Here is an 11,923-nt window from a genome sequence, read left to right as displayed (position 1 = left end):
TCTCATTGAGACATATAAGAGAATCACCCCTTTGCTATCCTGAGCGTAGAGTAACCTCTGTCAGAGCCATGTTTCTCAGAGCCATGTCCCATGTTTCTCACAGTCCATTCTCATTTTGGACTCCTTTCTCTCAGATATTTCTCATGTCTCAGTTGTGTCTACTTTTATTTCTCCTAAGGAATTTTAGGAGAAACATCTGAAATGCTGTTGATACTAAAATGAGAGATATATGAGAATCTCATCTAAGTCTCCTGAGCTTAGGAAGAGCAACCACTACAGAAGAGCAACACAAGAGCAAAAAAATGTTCCTATGGGTAGTTGTGTCACAGTTTTGAAGACCTGAAGGCACAGTTTTCCTCTGAGACTGTTTAAGTCTTATGTCAGGCCTGATATATCCACCTTTTCCTCTCTTTTGTTTTATTTTAGAAGTGTAAGATATAAGCAGCTGTGAGGAGAGGAAAAGATGAGTAATTGAGTACAGGGTCAAATGAAATGAACTTGAATCAAATTTGAAGCACCCTGATTCATTCCCAATCTGATACACAATGTGACCTCAGTCCAACAGAGAACCTCACCATCACTAGACACAGAACTGTTACATCATCAGAAACACACATGTGCACGCACACACATGCTAGCACACTTACAAACACATAGTACTCACATGCGGGCAATCCCTAGGACATGTCACATCGTATGTAAATAAAAAAAACGGGTTCACTAGGTCAAACTGTTTTTTAGAATAGGCACATGCCAGGTGCCACACAAAGGCTTTCTTGTTTTCCGCTCTGAATTTTAGCACTCAGGCATTTGTATAAGTCGCATCCGGTTTTGCGGCCTTTGGCCTGAAACAGCCAGAAAGCACTTAGCAACTCACCTCGATGACTCACTCACAAGTAATTAGCCACTGTGATTCAGTTAGCAGCGTAAGAACTAGTCTCCATGCGGAAAACAAGGTGGAGTGTACTGGCGCTCTGGGATGGTTTCACTGCCAAGACATTAGGAATCATTTGCACATGAAATATCAAGATTCTTTCATTTCTGTATTTTGTTGTTGTTGTTGTTGTTGTTTTTCAACAAAAACATTTGCAGTCATATTTGACTTGAGGCCTGGGTTTTAAAAAAAATTGTTGAACTGAGACGTGTGCTCTGTAGTAAAGCAGTAGTGTGTCATTTCTGAGTCACTATTGTGTAAACAGACAAAAAAAAAAAACATTTCAAATCAGCTGTCCCGAACAGACCTCCCAACCTGCCACTGGTTGAACAAAAGGTGTAGCTGACAAGCATTAAATATGACAACAAAACTCTTTCAGTGCAAATGAGGCCTGGTGAATACAGTCAGCCCTTGAACCTCAATACGACACACTGTGAATATTCATGTATATTTGTGATCAAATAATAGATGCACCCATCAAAAAAGGGATGTACAATATAAGAGAAGGGGGTAAAATTAGAAAAAATTCAAGAGAACACTCAACTACACTTGATTCTAATAGCAGACAGTACAAAGCAAATAATCATGTGCAAATTAGATTGCACTAATAGTGATTAATTACTGCACATTGCCATTTCTGGTTATGCAAGTGCAGTCGGTCATATTACAGACACCTGATAAACCCATCTCATGCCCTCTTTGTTTAATCCATCGCTACAGGTGTGGGAGTATCTGCACCAGCGTTTCAGTGAGTCATTACCACTCATTCTTCGGTTAATGCTGATCTGACATCAGCTGAGTGTGCCAAGATGAATGGCCCATCAAAGGAGACTCTCAGTGGAGGTCCCACTTCCTCTCTCTCTGTTATGACAGCGAGGAAGCCTCAAATTCTCCAGCGACAGATCTGTTGGAAAGGCTTGACATTGGTTCACACCCCCACAGTCCTGCGCTCAGGTACGGCCCATCAAGACGAGTTGAGTCACGGATCAGTTTCGTTGGGTATTAGCCATGTTGCTGTCTCAAACGGGAGTGGTGAAGTCACCAGGCTTACACACTCATCTTCAGCGAGGGATTTGTATGACACCAGATTTACGTGCGGTACATTTGTTAAATTTATGGCTCTGAAGCCCATAGACAAACACTTTTATAGTTTTGGGGTTCTCTAGAGAACTCCAGCTGTCTCTCAGTAAGGAAATTAGTCATTACTCATTAGTCACGGCTTGGCTCCCACAACACGCTGCTGAAAAAGACTGTTTGCAGATGAATATGGAGCTTGTTTGCGTTGCTCTTTGGGATGTTGGATGTTTACCGAGACATGCCAAACACTTATCCAGAAGAAGAGTGTTATTCCCACTGGGACTGAGATAGAGAACCTTATTATCATGTGCTGGTATATTTGCACATTCATGACTATTGCAAACACACCAGGGGCTTGTGGTGGGTTTGGGTTATTTTAGTCCCATATAAATTCATATTTTAGGTTTTGATGTTAACAGATTTCAGGTTAAAGGCAAGGAAGAGTATGTATATACACATAATACCGTTCAAAATGCTGGGGTTCAGTGAGGCTTTTTTTATATTTTTGAAATAAGTCTATTTTATGTTCACCAAGGCTGCAGTTGTTTGATCAAAATACAGTAAATTTGTAAAATATTTTTACAATTTAAAATAATAGTTTTCTATTTTAATATATTTAAAAATGTAAATAATTCCTGTGATGGCTAAGCTGATTTTCAGCACCATTACTCGCTGATTTGATGGTCAAGAAATATATTTTTAATGTTCTTTATTCAACAGAACAGCATTTATTTGATATAGAAATCCTCTTTAAAAAAAACCCATCTGTCTATTTATCTATATAAAAAAATCCCTATTAAAAAAATACTTAGGCAGCATCATCCATTACGGAGAATACAATCCCATAATGCATTGCATTCTCAGAGGAAAAATAAATCCAGATGACGGACAATGTGAGGAAAATGTTGGTCATAAATATAAGTTATTCAGTACTGAATTGTATTATTATAAAAAATAATTTAGAAAACAGCCTAGTTTTACCCAAAAATTTGTGTTCTATGTGTTTTTAGCTTATTAGAATACTACATTGCTCTGCTTTATTAAAATTTACTTTTATAATTAGTCTTTTTAGGGTGTTTTTATTAAAAGCATGAGGAACACGACAAGCAATTTATCATATGTAACGGAACAATACTAGAAGTACTGCAATGTCAAGTTTTAGGAATAACAAGAGCAGTACAGAAGCTCTAGCTGAAGTAAAAATGCAGAAATCAATGTCAAGTCTCCCATGTGCTTTGAGGGCAGAGCTCTGTTTGTATGACACACTATGTAGAGCGTTTCAAAACAGTCACTAATGCTTTTGATTTCATTCAGTTTGTTACCTTAGTAGGCAGCCGTCTGTGTTGGCAGTGTGCAGCTCACCAGGTTTTAAACAGAAGTAAAAGCACACATCCTGGTGGATCTTTCTTTGTTGCTCTTTCTCTCTTTTGTCTCTCACTCACGGCCACACACAGCATACAAATAAATGCTGCTCAGGCTACAGGCACCTGTCGTTCTTGATGCTAATTGACATCTTTGTGATGGCAGGAGCCCCTGTCTGCACGCGTCTCTGTCAGGATACGGCTAATAGCTTCTGGCACTCTGCTACAGTAAGTGGTCGTGAGATTTGATCAGGATGAAGCAGCCTCAGAGCCTTGCTTTACCTCCTGGGTGTCCCTTTAGCACTGCTGCTCTGAGGGAAGAAATTAATCCCAGGAATAGAAGGATTCTGAGGGGACGGCATCCTGTGGAGGATTTTACTTGAACAATTACTTGAAGCTTACAGGGGTTGTTGGCATATTAGTCACTGAAGAGTGCTGTGAAGTACCCAGGTTATCTTGGATAACGTCAGAATATTACAAAATCATAGTTAACACCACTTTCTCCAGCTTTAAAGGGATAGTATTGTAGGCAGGGTGCGAACTACGGGGGAGCTAGGGGGAGCTCGGCTCCCCTTAATAAGACATGGGCTCCCCTGAAAACGTGATCCAAGAATAGTAATAAAAGATTTTAGCAAAGGTAGTATGAGACCCAGTAACACAAATTCCTCCAACTTTGCAACAACAAAAACAAATTATCTCAAGGTCTTGCAATATGTAAGGACATTGTGCCACTGCACTTTTAAATTAATCACAAACTGGTCTACTTTAAAGCACTCAGTAGATTAGGCATGTCCTCTTGTGGCTGGAAACCAATTTAAAGCCTGATTAATTACATGATTACACTAAATCTCTGAAGCACGCTCCTGGAACCTGTACGTGCCCTCGACTTTTAACCCACGTGCCTTTACCGAGTGAAGGCATGGATGACACGATCCTTAGAAGGGCATCTTTCTTCAAGCCTCGGAGTGTGTTTATGTAAGCCAGCATAGCCTGAAACATCTACAGGCCCAGTATCAGTCATTAGATTAATGAGCACATCCCTGGAGATCCTTCATGCAAAACAAAGATGTCACAACAGGCTGTTCTTCATGACGAGATCTGTTCTTCCCCAAGCAGTGCTGCTGACATGGTGTAAGAGCTCCTTGTGCACATTTTGTTCCTCTATAATGGATAATCATCTCTTTTCAGTTATGTTGTGCCCTGAAATGAACAATGTGTGCTACTGACACAAGAAGGTTGGAGATTTTTTCTCAAGAGTAAACAGCTTGAAAGTCAATTATTAAACAACCAGCACGATCCGAGTCACCTTGACCACACAGTGTGAGATGGAGGGTTAAAAGACCACCAGAAATTACAGTTTTGGAAGAAAATCAATGATATAGGCTGAGATTAAATCAATCTCCTGTGGATAAGACTCCAACCCTCTATTCAATGTAAACAAAAGTCAAGAACGCTTTACTTGTGCACTGCAGATGTGTTCTGACTAGTGGACGTCATAGAGTGTGACGTTAACTTTCAATTACAGATATTATGAAGGAAACAATGCTCAGACCTTCAAAGGTAGCATTACACATCTGGAGGGAGGTTCTATTTAATCTCCAAAGCAAGCTGGAAGCAGCATCAGGGGTTTAATTAAGAATGAAATTTCATTTCCAAACTTCTCTTGAATGAACGAAGACAAACTCATTATTAAAGGCTGCATATAAACAAGCCAATTACACAGAGAGTGAAGTGTGAAAAACATAATAGCCTATAAAATTATGTTTTAATGCAATTTCAAATTTTATACAATTAAAAAGGAAAGAACATTCACCTGTCGGACAGAAAATGAAACAATGTTTAGAGGTGTCGATGTTAAACGTGGGTTTTGGGATGGCACGAGACCGAAAGAAGTCCATTCGTTTAATGAAGCGCTCATTAAAGCAGATTCACGCCACGGCACCAGAGAGCCTGGAGGAAGGAAGAATGAAAGAATTAAATGCAGAAAAAGGCATGTTAGCAGACAGAGAGGGAAAAACAGAAGTTTGATTTTAGCTATCAGAATTTTGCAAGCGTTGTATGGATGAGATATGTGCAAAATGGAGTACATGAGGAAAGGTTGGCGCTAGTTGTCACACTTTTTGCTCCAATGAATATTTATCAGTTTGCATTAATTGTTAAAGTATACTTCATGTATAATCTTGAAAAAAATGTAGTGAAATGTAATGAAAAACTGCAGTTAAAAAATTGCAGGACGTAACATTAATGAAATATATAATGTATCAAAAATATGATACTGGAAATTAAGTGAGCAAAACATTCACAAAAAGAAACATTAAGACAGTATAGGTTTACATTTTAAGACAGTAGGTGTTTGAAAATAACATACAAACCTCTGCAATAGAAAATAAGTGCTTTTGACTCAAAACTGTTACTGAGAGTTATTAATGTATAGACACTTTTTGACTTTGAGATGACTGTCAAAAAGTGGCTCAATTTCCCTGAATCGAGCAGCTGGGACAACTTCTCTGTGTGACAACTAGCCCCGGTCTGCCATACATTATAGAATATGCTTTTCCTTGTGGTTGCATTCAAGAGTGACCAAGTGTTCTTGGCTACAGACAAAAGTGTGTGTGAGTGTGTGCCTGTAGTCTTCTACAGTTATGGATGTGTTTAAGAGGCTAAGCAGAGGGAGTGCTGCTCTCTGATCCTCCCCTGAGCTCTGCTGTCAGCTGCTAAAGAGACAGAGGCTCTAAATGAATCCTCTCTTTACACGCCAGTTAAAAAGGACTTCAGAGCCACACGACACCCCAGAGAGCAGCCTGTCCAGCTTGCTTCAGCCCGCTACACCCAACGCCTGCCAACCATATCTGGCTGAAGGCCAAGCCTATAGCTTTAGCTGAGCTGCGTGAGGATCTGTGTAATGGCAACATTAACCTGGACAAGATTTATGTATCAGTTATGTATCAACATTTCCTGAATTCCCAGAAATTTCTGCATAAAACCTATATGATGTCAGTGACATCAATCATCATTGGTTTTTGTGTGTCTATGGGTTGCATTCACTAGATGATGCATTAAGCCTGTATGCAAACATTTTCCCAAATTAATCTTCACAAACTCAATAGCATACATACTTACATAAATAAATAAATAAATAAATAAATTTTATTGTAATTATTATTGTTAATAATGCATTTAATGTATTTGTTTATATTATTTAAAAATAACAATTTAACATTAACTTTCCTCATTGAATAACATTATTATTATTATTATTATTATTATTACTACTACTAAATAAGAACATTGAATAAATACATAAATTATTACATATTAATGAATGTGTTAAATTGTTATTATTACATAAGTAATAAATCATAATAACAATTTATTATTATAATTATGTAATAAATAATTAAATACACATTCATAATAATAATAATAATAGTAATAATGATTAAATATTAATATATAATGTACAGTATATAAATAAATAATACATAATAATAATAATAATAAGACAAATATATTATTATTAATATTATTATTATTATTATTATTACACAGTGAGTAGACTGCAATAAATAGTCCTCTGACATCGGCACATACTGCTGTAGGTTTGATGAGTTTCAGTGCGCAGAGAGGCGTGATAGGCTGTGGGCCACTCAGTTTCTGACAGCATCACTGCAGAGAGGTGCTGGAGCCCCCTAGAGACAGACCTGTCTGAGAGAAAGAGAGTTTTATTGGCCCCTCTCTATGGGTCAAACTGAGTGTTCTGGAACGCTGGAGAAATTGTGATCCTGCTGTGAATAGAGCACTATATACAACCTGATGAAAAGGGCCACAGCGACCACGCGTGTGGGAGTATTTGATTCAGACAATGAGTCATAACTTAACAGACGTGAGCAGGTTATCCATCAAGGTTTATTCACTCAAACAATACAGCAGCTCAAAGGTAAATTAGATTTGTATGAGCTCTAGTCACGGGCTGTCCAGTATAAAGTGCACAACGAAGGAGTAGAGTCCAGGAAAGTAATTTTAAGAAATCCACAGGGAGAAAAGAACAACCACATGGGCACAAAATAATAGCAGACAAGGAACTTAGGAAAACACAGGGCTTAAATACACGGGGAACTTAATCAAGATGAAAACAGAACAGGTGTGGAACCAATTAACAACTAAGGGAACAAACTAGGGAACTAATGCAGGGGAACAGAAATACAGAGAAAATTAAACCAAAATGGAACAGAATCAGAATCAGAAAGAGTTGAACATAAATGTGACATTTTGCCCCCTCCCGGAAAGGCGCGTCCTCACACCGACAAGTCCAACCGAGGAGGGAGGGTGGAGGTTCAGGAGGCGGGCGTGAGGCAGGCGAGGGGCAGGTAACGGGAAAAGGGGACAGTTCATGGAACCATGGAGGAGCCCGGAGCAGGAGGTGCCAGGCAGAGATCCAGACCGCAGCCAGGACAGCAGCCCAAGGTGGAGTCGCCGGAGGGAGGAGCCATGGTGGAAGTAGAGCTGGCGACACCAGGGGGCCGACAGACAGAGACTGAACTGGTGGAAGAGGAGCCCAGGATAGAGACGGAGAGTCGCAGAGCCAGGCTGAGGTCCTGGAGGGCCAAGGTGGAGCAGACGGCTCAGGCCACCGAGGCGGAGGCGTAGATCCAGAAGACCGCGGTGGAGCCAGAGCGACAGAGATCCAAGGTGGAGCCGGAGGGAGGGAGGAGCCCGAAGGAGCCAGAGTGAAGGAGGGATGAGAAGAAACCTGAAAAGTCAAGTCCCGAGGCGAAGGCAGGTGTTATTATATGGACTTAGAATTTTTTTTTTTAATGAGTAATAATGAATTTTTGGGTTGACTATCCATTTAAGATTTTTAAAAATTATGTATTTTGGGCTAAGCTGATAGAAGTCACAGTCAGAGCAAGTGACATAACATCAAGTTATCAGCGGACAACCAGCAATGTGGAACATCTCGTCTCTCTCCATCATTGACGCGTCTGAGATCACAGTGGTCAGTGCAGACTTGAAACAGTGTCGAGCTTCTCAGCTCTCAGTCATACTGGCTTGATAATGTCACTGCACTATAGAAGAACAGGAAGTAGTGGGCTGCCATCCAGAAAGTTGGGAGTTTGAGCATCACTGCTGGCGTATCGCTAGCGTGCCCTTAAGCAAACTACGTAAACCATTTCTGCTGCAGGAGACAAGCCTTATAGTGCAGCCTGACCTCTCTGACGGATAGAGACTCAGCATCTTTCACCCAAGACACCACAACATCCTGTCTAAAGATGACAAATAAACATGAGCTAGTGACGTACTGCATCTTTGCCCTAGGTATGTGTTGTTTAGAATCCACTGGTCTGTCAAGCAACATTATTCCAATAGAATGCTCAAGATTGCGAATGGAATTAAAAATGGGCTTTGGTGAGAAAAATAAAACTAGTTGGCCTGTAACTTTATTAGAAAGTCCAACATAATAAATTATTTTTCATAAATAAATAACAAAAATGGCAACATAACATTTTTATTTGTTTATTTATAAATAAATACATGCATTCTACATGTTTTTATTTATAAATAAATAAATAAATATTTATAAAAAATAATGTAAAGGAGACTGAAACAGCCAACACTACTAAATGTTTTTAATAAATAAATAAATACAATTCTTTATAAAAAACAATGTAAAGGAGATAGAAACTGCAACATATTTTTCATTTAAATAAATAAATAAATAAGTCCTTATAAAATTAGTGCACAGTAAGAAATAATTATTTAATATTTCGTACCCTGCTTATACCACACAGTAATTTACCAACCTGAATTTAGCTGCCCTAATTTTATCCACTCAGTGTGTTCATGATAATGTGTGGCCAAATGAGACAACGATCAAAGGAACACATGTGCTGCTTATGTGCGACATCTTCACTGAGAAAAAGACTGAGAATGTCACTTGCACTCATCCTCACACTAATAGAGATCCCATTAGAGGTGTTGGACTGTCATTACTGGGGTTGTTGGTGCATTGATTGTGTGCCAAATTCAGAAATAAATGACGGACGTGCAAACCGAGGGAGTGATCTCTTTTCAAAACAGCCTTGTACAACCAGTCCTAACAAAATACAAGTGAATACATAATGCCATACAATGGAGATGTGCTAGATAGCCTAAAATGTCACACCTGGGCCATTAAAATTAAAATTGCCATGAGGGTCAGTTGGACAGCTTGGTGCCTGATGACAGAAAACTGCTTTACAGTCTATTTAATCATAATCAAAATATATTAATGTCTAAATGACATATCACAAATCACATTATATTATAGAATCTAAAATGGTCAAATTAAACATTTGCTTTTATTCAGTTAGCCTTCGTTTAGCAAACTAACAGCTTAGTTTAATTTAACAATCTAACAGCTTAGCTACATATCACATTATGACAGCGGTAAAAATTGTCAAATTAAAGGTAGGGTAGGGGATTTTGGAGAGGCTAGCAATAGCAAGCTAGCTTTGAAAGCGTAAGATCCCACCCTCCCTGCAAATCACTCTCCAAAGCCACGCCTCCTCCAAAACACATGAACGCGCACAGGCAGACCAGAGGCTAACCAGTGACACGAGAAGAGAGGGAGTTGGTGGAGGGTTGAATGCAACGCTGTCAGATTAGGCTACATCATGTTTCATTCACCGGAGAGAAAACATTACAATACAAAATGCATTATATTACAATAATAACGCCTTCCATTCTCGCTCGGTCTGCAATAGTGTAATGGAACGAACTGATGGCATATTATGTCGAACAGAGTATGTGGAGGTATGCAAATACATACATTAACAGGCAGGTAGGACAGCCTATCATAGCCTTCAGAACAAGGGATATGATTGGATGAACATTTTATGGTCCTATGCCTTCCAGACGATATTAATAGCCTACATATAAATACATTTAGACCATTTAACGTATGATTGCTATCGGGATGTGAAGAGACTTTCAACCATCATAACAAAAAATGTTTTTGAACCAAATCACCTACCCTGCCTTTAAATATATACCTTGATTTGTTTTTATTTAGACTTTAGTTAACAAGGTAGCTTAGCTTAAATAAAGGTATGCTAACAGCTTAGCCTATTTATTGCATATTATATATATTACAGAAGCTAAAATGGTCAAATTAAACATTTTGTTCCTCTTCAGGAACTCGAGCTGCATCGGAGGACGCTTCAGGAACGCCCTTCAGCATGACCGGCTCTGAACCTCGTGTGTAATCAGACCAATAGATGGGCGAGACGTCACGGGCGGGTGGGCAGCTATAAAAGCACGTGTGGTGAGACCAGCGTCAGCTTTTTGTCATTCAGCAAGCGCTCTGAGTGTGTGTCAGTCTGATATCTGTTTGTGAGTCTTATTTAGCCTGGTCATTACGTCACCCGCCCGTGACGTCTCGCCCATCTATTGGTCTGATTACACACGAGGTTCAGAGCAGGTCACGCTGAAGGGCGTTCCCGAAGCGTCCTCCGACGCAGCGTCTCGTTCCCTCGAGGAACCATGGTTACATACGTAACCTGAGACGTTTCTTTTTAGTTAGCATCTGGTTAGCTAGCTAACAGCTTAGCCTACATCATGCATATCACATTATAGGCTACCCCTTATGAAAATTAACCATGGTTTTACTACAACTAAAACCAAAAAACATGGTTCCTATAGTTAAGGCTGCATTTATGATATTCAGCCTCATTGAATTTGCCCCAGAGTCTTTGCCTCAGAGGCTCACACACACACACACACACAAGCACAATTTTTAGAGGTTATGTATGGATTACATCAGACACTTACTCAATTTCTGAATCAAATGCTTTGCTCACTGATTCCTATAATGAAAGAGAATATTTTAGTCCTTTGTCAGAACACAACGTCTCTAATGCGTGTTCTTTTGACCGGCACATATTACAGATGACAGCAGATCTCGACCTTCTCAAGTCATTTGACTTGAGGACATCAGATCCTTTATACAGATTAAATATTTCCCTATTTGTATTTGTTACTCTGTATCATCGAGCCTGTCTCTCAACACTATATGTCTATATCAGAGGACGCGTGTCCCCAGTATTCTTTATCGCATTTCCTCATAATTACTGAGATGCTGCTTTGATTTTATATTTTGCAGCTTATATCTCCCCAAGCTGCTATCAGCTGCCACCTTCACTGACGTCCCTTATATCCCCTCCAAAAGAATCTAATAGAGCCATCAATTCCTTCCCCATTTACAGCACTCATTGCTTCATTATTATTTGATAGTATGTGATTTTGATATTTTTCTACAAGACAATGATTATGAGCTTCAGACCCCAGAGGCCGTGAGGAATGGAAATGGCATATGAATAATGTGAATGCACATGAATCTCTGGGTAACAGGTAGTTAGTTCAGAAGCATGAGACATCTGTGAGTTTAAATCAAACAAAGCTGATGTCTTTCTGCTCTTCTGATGTCAATCTATGATTATAGTAATATCTTATTCAAATATAGGCATGATAATCTGCCTACACACACACACACACACACACACACACAAATATA

Source organism: Sinocyclocheilus rhinocerous, unplaced genomic scaffold (genome assembly GCF_001515625.1).
Source record: "Sinocyclocheilus rhinocerous isolate Xijiao unplaced genomic scaffold, SAMN03320098_v1.1 scaffold1655, whole genome shotgun sequence".
Taxonomy (NCBI): Eukaryota; Metazoa; Chordata; class Actinopteri; order Cypriniformes; family Cyprinidae; genus Sinocyclocheilus; species Sinocyclocheilus rhinocerous.
Note: the sequence above shows the minus strand (reverse complement) of the source record.